Here is a 14,556-nt window from a genome sequence, read left to right on the forward strand (position 1 = left end):
ATCTACAACAAAAAGCTGCTTGGTGTTAAGAGCTATTATTTTTTCTTAATTGTGGGTTTGTTTTGTATGTGTATGTATAACTGATTTTCTCTGCATTTTCATACTTTCCCTGTGTGAGGCATTTCTGGGAGATAATGATTGGATAAGGTCAGAGGTCCTCAACTTCTCCAGCTGTTAAGTATTTGCCAGAAGCAGCTCTTTGTATGCAATTGTTATTGTTATTATTGCTTACTGTTTAGGTCTGTTTCTTTTGAAAAATGTATCTGTCTCAACTCAGGAAAAGTGGAGTCCATTAGGACAGAGTGGACGTGGTGTACAACTTCCTTTAGCAACCAAGATGGCCTGAAGAAGTCGACTTAAACAATGGATGTTGCTCAGAAACAAAGGCAAAACTTCAGTGGAGGATTTAACCCTGAAATGACATGTCAATTATTTTTTACAAACAAATACTAGCAAGTTTGGCAGCTTGTAAGAGACCATCTAATAACATGTAGCCGTCAGATAATTTCCTACTCAGACATCCTTATACATTCTCAAAGGGTAGGACCGGGCCACTGGCCACTCCTGCATGCCACTAGTCACACACAATGGTCTCTCCTAATCACAGGGCCACTTTTCATATACATCAACTTGGGAGGATGCTATCTTACCTTTTACTGTGGCACTTCAGGAAAGTGGGCATCATTGACTTTAGGCACATTTGTAGCAAAGTGCCCAGAACATTGGGGAGGCACAGTAATTATCTAATGCAGAAGTTGGGAAATTTTTCTATAAAGGGCCAGATAGTAAATATTTCAGGCTTTGCAGACCATGTAGTCTTGGTTGCAACTTCTCAACTGTACTCTGCTACTCTCTTACGGTAGCTCAAAAGCAGCCGTAAACAATATGTAAAGGATCAGGTGTAGCCCAGTTTGGCCCAGAGGCCAGATTTTGCCCACCCATGATGTACTGAATGAATAAATAATCAGAAAGTTCACTTTTCCATATAAATGACTATTCCAAATATATGAAACTTTCTTCTTTAAACTCATGAAATTTTAATTTAATTTTTGCTTTAACTATCTTAATCAAAACATTTCATAATGTGTATTTACATGCTGGCCTACTTTTTTATAAAACCATATTTTAAACCTATTTTTACCCACATGATTCAGAGTCATTATTAAAGAATTTTACAATGCTACAACTCACTAATGTCCTCTGAGAGTTTCTGACGACATTGGGCTATTTAACTCAACTCTAGAAAGCCCCAAGCCTTTGCTGTTTTCTGTTATTGCATCCACTTGTGATCTTTCTGTTTCCTTCCTTCTCAATACTTTCTTTTCCATTCCCCCAGTGTGCTCTTTGGGAGGAATACATTGACTTTTCAAATCATAAGTCCAAGGAATATTTAAGACAAGAATCAAACTTCAATATTCTTCATTTCTGGCCAGGCACAATGGCTCACGCCTATAATCCCAGCACTTTGGGAGGCCAAGGTGGGCAGATCACTTGAGGTAGGGAGTTCAAGACCAGCCTGGCCAACACAGTGAAACCCCATCTCTACTAAAAATGCAAGTAATCCCAGCTACTCAGGAGGCAGAGGCAGGAGAATTACTTGAACCCAGTAGGCAGAGGTTGCAGTGAGTTGAGATCGCACCACTGCACTCCAGCCTGGGCGACAGGGCGAGACTCCGTCTCAAAAAAAAAAAAAAAAAATCCCATTTCTTCTTTCCACAGTCTTGGGACTCTACCTGCTCCTCTCCTCACCCTGCCATACTGACCTGATCTATTTACGTTTCTTCCCTTTTTCTGATCTGGAGTTGCTCAAAGAGTAGGACACAGCCTCTTCAGTGCTCCTTCTCCTTTTTAAAGTGACGCAGGAACCCAGGCACTTGAAAGTTTTTATCATGATTTAAAAGAGATATGGAACAGTAAAAATGATAAATCTAAGATTGTTACAAAGATTCACAGAGATCATTCTTACAATCGAGCCCCTAATCTAATATTTCTGATTCCCTTGCTGAAATGCTACCTGGAAATGTTCATTCGATTTTCGGGTTTTGCTTCTAATTTCTTGAAATTAGAGATTACCAACCTTCACCACTTCTGTTGTTCAAAGGTGAAGAGCATGTCAGACTCACCGTCCAAGGAAGTCTTTACTTCATTTATACTTTCGCTTAGTCAGAAGCTCAGTGCCTTTCTTTCATGCACATCATGGTGATAATAATAATATTAGTCATGTTGATAATGACAGTAACTAACATTTATTCCTTTGTACCAGATATTATGCTAAACACTTTATATGCATTTCCTAACTTAATGCACACAATTCCATGAAATAGACACTATATCAAAATTTAAACCTAGAAAATTTAAGCAATTTTTTCAAGGCCACATAGTGAGAGCCAATGCTCAGCTCCAAACCATCTAATTCTAATGGAACATTTAGGAGCTTAGGGATCTTGTATTAGTGATAGTGGTTAAGTGTTACCCTGCAGTAACAAAAGCAACTAGATACCAATAGTTTAATATGAAGAACTTTATTTCTCACTGATATGAAGTCTACTATGAGCATCTGACCACCACGTGTAGTCAACAACCCAGGCACCTCATCTTAACACATGCCTCTATATAAGCACCAAGGTAGGAGAAGAAAGTTTCACTTTCATTTCACTTTCACTTCAGTTTCCAATCTATTGGCCAGAACAAGTCACACAACTCTACATGTTTGCCACAGAGGTAGAGAAATTTAATCTTCTCATATGCCCCAAAGGAGAGGAGAATCAGATATGAATCAGCACAAAACATTACTATACTATCACAAGCTATCTCTTTGGTCATCATATATTTGGTTCACTCTTCTACACCTTAAAAACGCTAAATCCAATGCCAGGGAGACAATCCAGAGTACCACACAATTGTAGCATTAAGCTCAAGGCCTAGGACACTGGATTTAGACTCAGTAGTCTCTACACTGGCAGGGATGGAGAGATGAACATTAGTTTTGGCATTGGGTTCTGACCCATGGCTCTTGTTGAACCAGAGACCTATGAACTTAAAAAGTTAAGTTAAAAGAGCTATGGCTCCCTCCCTCTTACCATCATCACTATAGACACACATTCAACACACAATGATAGAATGAGAACCAGATAGCCTCAGTAGTCACTCTCACTCAGAGAGGGGAAGAATGACCAACCCAGATTTAAGGCATAAAGAAATAGCCTCCATCTCCTTTGAAAAAAAAAAAAAAGTTTGACAGGAGCTCACTATGTTGCTCAGGGTGGTCTCAAACTCCTGGGCTCAAGCAATCATCCCTCTCACCCCAACTCCAACCTGGGACTCCCAGAAAACCGGGATTACAGGTATGGGCCACCATGCCTGGCCAGCCTCCACCTCTTCATGGAAGAATCTGCAATATCATCTAGTAAAAATATGAATGGCAAAAAGGAAAAATTTGTGACCATTTATATAATCTGTCCACTCAAAGTATTAGTTTTCTACTGCTGCAGTAACAAATTACCACAAATTTGATGGCTTAAGAAAACATGAATTTATTATCTCATATTCCTGTATTTTGAAAGTGTGACATAAGGCTCACTGAGCTAAAATCAAGGCATAAGCAAGGCCACGTTCCTTTCCAGAGGACCGAAGGGAAAATCCATTTCCTGCCGTTTTCAGCTTCTAGAGCTGCCTTCATTCCTTGGCTTATGGCTCCCTTCTTCCATCTTCAAAGCATCTATTTAACCATTCATCCATCATCACATCTCTGCATGACTACAGCCAGAAAGTTCTCCACTTTTAAGAACTTATGATTAAATTTGGCTCATTCAGATAATCCAGGATAATCTCTCCATTGCAAGGCCCATAATCCCTTTTGCCATATAAGGTATTGGCATATAACACATTGCATAGGTTCCAGAGAACATGGCATGGACATCTTTGGGGGATTATTATTTTGTCAAATATACCTAGGAACTCAAAATATGACAGTTTCATCATGTTATGATGCTGTTATATTCAACACAAGGCTTCAGAGTTTATCAAATCAAAAGGGAGCTGTATTAGTCAGTTCATACTGCCATAACAAAGTACATCATAGACTGAGTGGCTTAAACAGAACTTTTTTCACAGTTTTGGAAGCTGGAAGTCTGAGATCAGGGTGCCAACACGGTCAGGTCCTGGAGAAGACCCTCTTGGTGGCTTGCATATGACTGCCTTCTCTCTGCATCCTCACATGGCAGGGAGAGGGAGAGAGAGAAAGAGAAGAGGAAAAAGAGAGAGAGAGAAAGAGATCTTCGGCCGGGCGCAGTAGCTCACGCCTGTCATCCCAACACTTTGGGAGGCCAAGGTGGGCGGATCACGAGGTCAGGAGTTCGAGACCAGCGTGGCCAACATGGTGAAACTTCATGTCTATTAAAAATACAAAAATTGGGTGTCGTGGTGGGCACCTGTAATCCCAGCCACTCCGGAGGCTGAGGCAGGAGAATCATTTTGAACCTGGATGGCAGAGGTTCCAGTGAGCCGAGATCATGCCATTGCACTCCAGCCTAAGCAACAGGGCAAGACTCTGTCTCAAAAAAAAAAAAAAAAGAGAGAGAGAGAGATCTTCCTCTTCTTATAAGACCACAGTCCTATTTGATGAGAGCCTGACCTTTATGGACTCATTTAACCTTAATTACCTCCTCAAAACCCTATCCTAAATATAGCTACATAGGGGATTAGAGCTTCAGCATAGGAATTGGGGGTTGGAGTGGGGGGCAATTTAGTCTATAGCAGGAGCTTTCACTCGGAAGGGAACCATCATTACATTGCCTTGGACAAAGCAAATCACATGGCCAAGCCTGAATGCAAGGAGGGATGAAAACATACTTCTCCCATATTCATGGAGGGAGAAAACTAGAAATATTTGCAAGCATCAGTAATACCTACCCAGAGCTATTGGCAGATTTTAAGCAGGACTGTGACATAATCAGATATGTGTCATAGAAAAATCCCTCTGGCATCATTGTAGAGAGTGGATTAGAGGGGATGCTTGTAATCAGGAAGACTGTCTCAGGGGCCGTTGATATAGTCTAGGGGGAGAGGAGGGCCAAAATAGGGCTGTGGCAGAACAAATGGAACAAAGCAACACATAGGAATTTATATAGAATATCCCAGTAATTACTGTCTTCTGCAAAATGAATATTTAACATGTTTATTTTAATTGTTTCAAAGTAAAAACTCTTTCTAAGATATTACACACAGTATGTTGAAATGGTTTGGGTTACTATCAAGCGATCGTTGTGAGATCAGTTTCTGTACAGAACTTTAAACTGTAAAGCACTCATTGATATTTCGGGTGGATAGATACGCTTTTACTTATACTTTTCTCCTTTTTCCACATTTTTCATATTCTCACTCTACCAAAAAAAAGGTGGTTGAGGAAGGTAAGCTGTCATTAGCACAAGGAAGTTATATGAGAGCGGGGCAGGGAAGTGCTGGGTAGAGAAGGGCTGAATCGCTGGCGAGGGCTCCACCCTCCGACCTGTGCCCACAGACCTAAATGAGAACAGGCATTCCCGTTTTCACGCCCAAATGTTGCATTTTCCAAGACCACTCTGGCCTGCCACTCCCCCGATCCTGTGCGCCTATAAACCCAAGACCTTACGAGGGCACAGACACAAGCAGCTGGACGTCGAGAGGAGCAGAGGAACACACCAGCAGACACCAGCAGACCAGCAACGGTGGAACGACGCGGATGCCAAGGGGAGTTCAACTGGGCATGGTCAGAGAAGTCTGGCCACTGGGCAGCCCGACTCCAGGGGAAGACTGAAGACCGCCTTCCCACTCCATCCCCCACTGCTGGCTCCCCATCCATCTCACTGAGAGCCATCTCCACCACTCAATAAAACCTTGCACTCAATCCTCCAGCCCACATGTGATCTGATTCTTCCTGTACACTGGGCAAGAACTCTGACAGTCACACTGGCCCCCCATCCTTGCGATAAGGCAAAGGGTCTATTGAGCTGATTAACACAAGCTGTTTGCAGACGGCAAAGCCAAAAGAGCACACAGTAACATATGCCCACTTGGGCTTCAGGAGTCTTAGACGCTGTTGTGGGGCCGGATCCCAGAAGCACTACCCATGGCCTCTGCACCTGCCCATCTGCCCTCTGCATGCTCCCCCTAGGGATTTGAGCAGAAGGGCACAGAAGTAAGCCACACCCCTGTTGCATGCCCTGTGAGGGGGATAAGGGAACTCTCTCATTTTGGAAGTGCAGTAAAGGTTGTCTCTGACTCCAGATGCAACCAAGCAGACTAATAAGCCAACTTTGAAAATCAAATTGAAACTTACCTGCTTGTAAAAGAAAGTGGCAGCCTAAACACATCCAAGGAAAGAATGACTTAATGGAGTGCAAGCTATTTGCATTAAAGTTAGAAAAAGAGGAGTCAAAGAGCTGGAATATCAGCCTATCACCAACTCTGTCCAGGATCAAAGAGTGTGCTCTGTCTGCAGATATGAGTGTTCTGGCCCACATGCTAGTTTAAGCATCTCCATAAATTAATATTTTTCATTGTGGTTTGATATGGTTTGGATTTGTGTCTCCATCCAAATCTCATGTTGAATTGTAATCCCCAGTGTTGGAGGAGGGGCCGGGTGAGAAGTGATTGGATCATGGAGGCAAATTTCCCCTTTTCTGTTCTTGTAATAGTGAGTTCTCCGGAGATCTGAGTGTTTAAAAGTGTGTGACACCTTCCCCCTTTGTTTTCTTCCTCCTTCTCTGGCCACGTAAGATGTGCTTGCTCCTCCTTCACCTTCCGCCATCATTGTAAGTTTCCTGAGGCCTCCCCAGCCATGCTTCCTGTACAGCCTGTGGAATTGTGAATCAGTTAAACCTCTTTTCTTTACAAATTACCCAGTCTCAAGTAGTTCTTTTTAGCAATGCAAGAATGGACTAATATATAGTTTATACATTAGTCTCATGTGATTTTGGTCAGAGTGAATTCTAAGAGATTGATTCCCTCTTACTGTGCTGAAAATTCTACATAATAAGAATAATAAGTTTGGGTTCTTTCAAAAGCAAAGCCTGAGGCAAGAGTTTGGTATAAGTAATTTATTTTGAAGATAATTCCAGGAAATAGAAATGAAAGAATGGGGGAAATGAGATAAGAATGGAGTAGCAGCCAATGTAAAGGGGCATTATTGAGGTCACTGCTCTGAAATTCACTGGGACCTTCTGAGAACCAGGGAGAAAGTCTCCTAGAATTGCCTGCCTAATGGACAGGAGGCTGGAGCATTTAGATATTGGATTGTGTGCCCCCGCCAACTGGGTGGTGGTTGCCCTCAAGAATATTAAATGCGCGCACACACACACTTCCTAGTTATGCTTGGGTACACTGAGTGAGCTCTGGGTGCCTTGGAACAGTCCCTGGGACAGAAAGTGGAAACACATGGCTTACACTTGAAGTGGAACACTGTCAGCACAAGGGAAGCTGAGTTCACACAGAACTGTCTGCTACAACCACTGCTGAAAGCAAAGGTGGTCTAATGGGGCTATAGCCCAAGGCACCAGGGATATCTGCTATGCCAGGCAAAGAGCAAACCCTGAACTTCAGCCAGCATGACGCTGTCTTAGCAGCCAGCTGTTAATTTTTCTGTCTCATCACATACTAACTAAAGCATTAAATACCCTTTACTCCCCAATAACAACTTCAATGCATAGCATAAAGTCACTGTCTTGGTTCACAAAGTACTATATTTAGTCTTAAATTTAGAAGTTTCCTTTCCTATCATTAAAAAATTGGCATGAGACTTATCAAGTTGTCAAGCCGACATTAAGCTTCTTTTGTGCTACAAAAGCAAGTCTGCCAAAGAAGCTGAGCACCACCAAATAAGCCAAGCCTTGGATCTAATTAAGTAAAAACAATCCTTTAAACCTCTTTCTCTTGGGGTGGGAATAAAAAAATGTAACAAGTCAGAGGCATGAAAGTAAAACATAAAATGCAATATAGATCATCAGGAAAGCACTGAGGATCTGAGAGCTTGTGTGAGAGGCAGGATTTGGTTCTCTGTTAGAGGCCAACATAGTTACAGGGCATTACTGAAGACATGTGGTTACAGAGGAATCCGGACAGCTGGGCTCTGCTTCTTTCTTCCATCCCTCCAATGAGGGCTGTTATGCGCAATTATTACCATGGACTTGAATATAAAACACATTAGAGTTCAAATTCCACCATCACCACCTGCTCCCTGTGCAATCTTGGACAAGTTATTTAACTTTTCTAAACCTCAGAGTCTTCATCAGTGAAATACAACTAATAATTCCTAATCTGCAGAACTATTATGAGAATTAAATGACTAGCATAGTTAAAGCACTTTGGACAGTACCTGACAGATTGTAAGGGGTTAATAAATTTTTTTTGAGATAGAGTCTTGCTCTATTGCCCAGCTTGGAGTGCAGTGTCACAATCTAGGCTCACTGCAACCTCCGCCTCCCAGGTTCAAGCGATTCTCCTGTCTCAGCCTCCCAAGTAGCTGGGATTACAGTTGTGCCCCACCACACCCAGCTAATTTTTGTATTTTTAGTAGAGACGAGGTTTCACCATGTTGGCCAGACTGGTCTCGAACTTCTGACCTCAGGTCATCTGCCCACCTCGGCTTCCAAAAGTGCTAGGATTGCAGGCATGAGCCACTAGGTCTGGCCAATAAATTAATAGATGATACTGAGCTTGTTTTGACATTGAACATACTGAATCCTAAAGATACCCAGGAAATGCCTAGCCTGAGGTCTGGGTCAGCGCTTCATAGATATTGGTTTTTCTTTCCAAAATTGTGTTTCATCAGAGCTAAGAGCTTTACTCCAATGTAAGACAAGGCTCCTTATTCTGAAATAAGATGTAGAAGATGGGTAGCTCAAGAGGGATTTTCTCTGGAAAATTTACAATGAATAAGACAAACTGTTTCCCTAAGGCCATGTTGAAGACCAAGGATGAAATGCTGGAGCTCACACCGTGAGTTCTAACCTTGAGAGTCCAGCTGCCCATGCCACACATCAGCACGGCTCCTCCCTGACCTATATAACCAAGCCTTTTTTCTGTGATTCTCCATTCCTCCTCCTTTGTATTTGATCTGCTTAACCTGAACTCTGTCCTTGGTTTTAAATTTCTCAAGTTGACTCCAGCTGCAGTTCCATTTCTGACCCTTTTGAATATAGCATTCATATTCAAAGTCTAAAGACTTCACATATCCACTGATTGCATTTGTTCATTCATTCATTTACTTGACAGATACTTATGGAGAGCCTATATGCATCCCACAATGTTCTGGGTACTAGGACATAGTGAAAAACTAAATAGATGAGATCCCTACCCTAGGGATTTTCTAGGTAGAAAAACAAGTGAACAAATTGATACCTAATTAATATCAGGGAGCCCCACATCTTCTCATCTGAGAAACTGATTCCTGCCTCCCATCCTGCAGAACATTAAGAACAGGACTCTACCTGAACCCCAAGAGGCAGACCCAGCTTTATGCTATTCTTGCCATTCACATTATGGACCACTTTTAAGATCTTTTACTTAAAACGGAAACACCATTCAACCCAGCAATTTCACCACTGGGTATACATCCAAAATAATATAAACGGTTCTACCAAAAAAAAAAAAACACATGCACTCGCATGTTCACACAGCACTATTCACAATATCAAAGACATGGAATTAACCCAGCTGTTCATCAAAGGTGAACTGGATAAAGAATATGTGGTACTACACCATGGAATACTACACAGTCATAAAAAATGAAATCATGTTCTTTACAGCAACTTACAGGTAGCTGGAGTCTATTATCCTAAGTAAATTAACACAGGAACAGAAAACCAAATACCATTATGTTCTCGCTTATAAGTGGAAACTAAACATTGGGTACTAATGGACATAAAGATGGCAACAATAGCTGGGTGTGGTGGCTCACACCTGTAATCCCAGCACTTCGGGAGGCTGAGGTGGGTGGATCATTTGAGGTCAGTAGTTAGAGACCAGCCTGACCAATATGGTAAAACCCTGTCTCTACTAAAAATACAAAAATTAGCCAGGCATGGTGGTGTGCACCTGTAGTCCCAGCTACTAGAGAGACTGAGACAAGAGAGTTGCTTGAACCCAGGAAGCAGAGGTTGCGTGAGCCAAGATCATGCTACTATACACCAGCCTGGGTGACAGAGCAAGACTCTGTCTAAAAAAAAAAAAAAGATAGAGATGACAACAATAGCCACTGGGGACTAGTTGGGAGAAGGGAGAGGAGCAAGGGTTGAAAAACTACATAACTACATAAACTACGTATTGGGTACTATGCTAAGTACCCGGGTGACAGAATCATTCATACCCCAAACCTCAGCATCATGCATTATACTCAGATAACAAACCTGCACACATACCCCTTGAATCTAAAATAAAAGTTGAAAGAAAAGTAAAAATAAAGGAGAGTAGAATTTTTTAAGAGGTGAAGAACAAAAGGTTGCTTTCTAAATTCTCCGAAGGAGATATATGGAGGCATAAAGACATGATGGGAAATACGGTTTTAGGCCATCAATAATAGAGGTCTGGGAACCAGTACAAGCCAGTAGCAGAGGAAAGTCTTCTTTTCAGGTGAAGTATAGCATCTTCTAGAGTAGAGCTTTGGATACACATTGGTTGACTTTTCATGACAGTAGGTAGCAGACATTGTTGATTTCCTAGTCAGCATCTCTTCCTTCCTTCCATGCTAACCAGAATTTTTTCAGTTACCCAGGCTTCAGGGAGTAGTAACTTATTCCCAGCTCATGGATACATTATTTTTAGTCAAAACCAATGGTAGTAATTCCATTCCTTTTGTCAGTGATTTGTATAGGGGTGGACATGTAACTCACTACCTCACTTCTGGTCAGTGAAATGAGAAAAATTCAGGAAAGACGGGAGCAGAGGCTTCTAGCAAAAGGTCTTCTCATACCCAAAGAGAGAGTCTCTTTATCCCTCTGTTGTATCTGGATGAGATTCCTGGAGCTGCTTCAGTCATCCTCCTGTCAGCATGAAGATGAGATCAATAGAGGGAAAAGGACAGAGCCACAAGAATCAAAGAAGTGAAGGATGTTCTGGCAATACAATGACAGAAGTTACCCTATCTCTGGACCTATTTTTTGAACTAATAAACATCTACACTATTTAAAATTTTTTTAAGAAAAAAGGAAGATCTTTTTACATAAAAGTCAGGCTCAAGCATGCCAAAATTTTAACCCTCTAGTGGAGAAAATTTGAGAAAGAGGCTATGGATTTCTATTTCCAAGGCCTGTTACTAGTGTGACAATTGCTTCATTTCCCCTAAAGAAGAATTACCAGCAATTACAATAGTCCATCCAATATTTCACATATGGTTACACACCCTGAAATGATGTCCCTGGGGTTTTTTATCTTTAACACTGGAAGCGTTTCTATCCTTTGCATCACTTAGAGAGAAGCACCTGGGAAACAGAAAGACTTGCTGCAAGAAATAAGGACATTTCCATTACACCAAATTGTGGCTCACAGAGTCCCTCATAACACGTAGTCCAGTCAATTGTGACTTATTTTACATGTTATGCCCATACCTTTTAAGCTCTGTTATGTTTTCCTGCTGCTTCCAGGGCCAAGGTTCTGCACCAGTCAACCACAGACTATCTACTATTCTGAAATCTGACTATTAATCAACTTGACTGCCTCTTCGCTGGTAAAGAAGTGACAACTCGTTCCTAGACTAGCAGACATTTTAAATGGTAGCCCCCAAACTCAACAGATCTCGAAAGGTGCTTTAAAAAATGTATCTGCCCTGGCTCCATAGGAGAACTATGTGGGCCCAGCAGAGAATGCCTGGTTTCTACTCCCTTCTCTCGTGGCATTTTAGGAGGATGGAAAAACCACACCTGTGGTGGGCAGCCATGATGTGGGCAGCCATATCATGTACTAGAGAAGAACTAGCCAGGAACATTATTGCATCGACTATGGCTAATCATACATATTCCTCTTCTGTCAGATTTTTCTGTAAGACAGAAAGGTTAGAAGTTTTTTTTTTAATTGTATGCAAATGCAAGGTAGAATCAGCCCACATGGACTAGAGGTAAGCTAGAAAACTGAACTTGATCTTCACTCCTTGGCAAACTTACCAGCTCTCAGACCACAAATCTGTAGGTCAACCGCAACTCTTTTCATGCTCTATTAATTTTAGTTAGTAGAGTTCCCCAATCCTATTAACTTTATTTCTTAACATCTTCTATATCTTTCCCTTCCCCTATGCTATCCCTACTTATGTCAGGGCCATTTTGCTTTCCAACTGGACCAGTGCTATAGACTCCTAATTGATCCTCTTACCACTAGACATGTTCTCAATCCATGACTCTCTAAACTTTCTTTCATGTTGTTATCAAGGGAGCCTTTCTAAAATCCAAAATTGGCCGGGCACAGTGGCTCACACCTGTAATCCCAGCACTTTGGGAGGCCAAGGCAGGCAGATCACTTGAAGTCAGGAGTTTGAGACCAGCCTGGCCAACATAGTGAAACCCTATTTCTACTCAAAATATAAAAATTAGCCAGGCGTGGTGGTGCATGCCTGTAATGCCAGCTACTCCGGAGGCCAAAACAGGAGAATCACTTGAACCCGGGAAGCAGAGGTTGCAGTGAGTGGAGATCACACCACTGCACTCCAGCCTGGGCAACAGAGCCAGACTCCATCTCAAAATAAATAAAATAAAATAAAATAAAATGCAAAATTTATCTTATTACTGTTCCTCTTAAAGGAGATTGGTGACTCTTCTTTCCTTATAGAATAAAGACTAAATTTAACCTGTCAAACCAGCCTGTAATCTCACACTTGACCATCTATCTGACCATAGATAGACCATACCCATGCACTACTTGCGATTGTAAACACACTCCCATTTGTCTACTCCTCCAGCCTGAACTGGCCTTCTTCCCAAACTCTATCTCTTATCTACAGGGCAAACAGCTTAGTCATCACCTGCTAATAGACAAAATCTTTAGAGCAAGAGCATTAAATAATTCTTCTCTATCCCCAGCACTTTGCTTGGCATGTAGCAACCACTGAATACAAGCAGTGTTTGCTGAAAGAATTAATGAGGAAGTGAAAAGAATAAATCAAACGTTTCATGGCACTAGAGAGCTGTGTTAGCTAAAATATCTTCCTTCTCATTACTACTATCACCTAATATTTAGATACTATGACTTCAACTGAATCATTACCATGGCCACGTGTTCTCATAGCTTCAGATCCACATCTGGCACTAGTCCATCCTACACATCGTGTCCTAATTACTAACCTTACAAAGGGATGACTCTGACCATTACATGTCACTGTTCAAAACCCCTCTAGAGCTCCCCTCTCTCAACTCCCTCCATAATATCCAACTGCCTCCATGTTCTGGTCCCAACATACCTGCTCGATCTGATTGCCCTCCACTCTTCGGCAAGCTGGTGATGATTAATTTTGGGTGTCAACTTGACAGGATTAAGTATTAGCTAGAGAACTTGTAAAGATAGCCAAGAACAGTGGCTCATGCCTGTAATCCCAGCTACTCTGGAGGCTGAGGTGGGAGGATCCTTTGAGGCCAGGAGTTCGAGACCAGCCTGGGCAACCTAGTGAGACTCTGTCTCTATGAAGATAAGAAGAAGAGGAAGAACTGGTAAAGGATTGTTTCCGGGTGTGTCTGTGTATTAGTCTGTTCTCACACTGCCATACAGAAGTACTTGAGACTGGGTAATTTATGAAGAAAAGAGGTTTAATTGACTCAGAATTCCATAGACAGTACAGGAAACACAGCTGGGAGGCCTCAGGAAAGTTACAATCATGGGAATGGGCAAATGCGAAGCAAGCACATCTTCACATGGCAGCAGGACAGAGAGAGAGAGTAAGGGGGAAGTGCTACATACTTTTAAACAAGTATCATGAGAACTCACCATCACAAGAACACCAAGAGGGAAATCAATCCCCATGATGAAATCACCTCCCACCAGGTCCTTCCCCAACATTGGGGATTACAATTCAACATGAGATTTGGGTGGAAACACAGAGCCAAATCATATCAGTTGGTGAGGGCGTTTCCAGGAAATATTGGTGTGTGAGTCAATGGACTGAGTGGGGAAGATCTGCCCTTAGTGTGGGAAGGCACCATCTAATCAGCTAGGAGCCCAAAAAGATTATTGAGTTTCTTTGTCCTGGAGCTGGAACACACTCTTCTTTTGCTGTCTTTGGACATCAGAACTACAGGCTCTTTCTCTTTCATTACTCCAGGACTTACACCAATGCTCCTCTCACCCTGGGTTCTCAGGCCCTCAACTTTAGACTGAGAATTACACAATCAGCTTCTCTCGTTCTGAGGCCTTTAGATTTGGACTAAGCCATGTTAATTGCATCCCCAGTCTCCAGCTTGCAGACAGCCCATGTGGGACTTCTCGGCCTCCATAATCACATGAGCCAATTCCCCTAATAAATCCCCTATCACATATCTAGATAGATAGGCAGATAGATAGATAGATAGATAGATAGATAGATAGATAGATAGATAGATAGATAGA

This window comes from Piliocolobus tephrosceles, chromosome 6 (genome assembly GCF_002776525.5).
Source record: "Piliocolobus tephrosceles isolate RC106 chromosome 6, ASM277652v3, whole genome shotgun sequence".
Lineage (NCBI taxonomy): Eukaryota > Metazoa > Chordata > Mammalia > Primates > Cercopithecidae > Piliocolobus > Piliocolobus tephrosceles.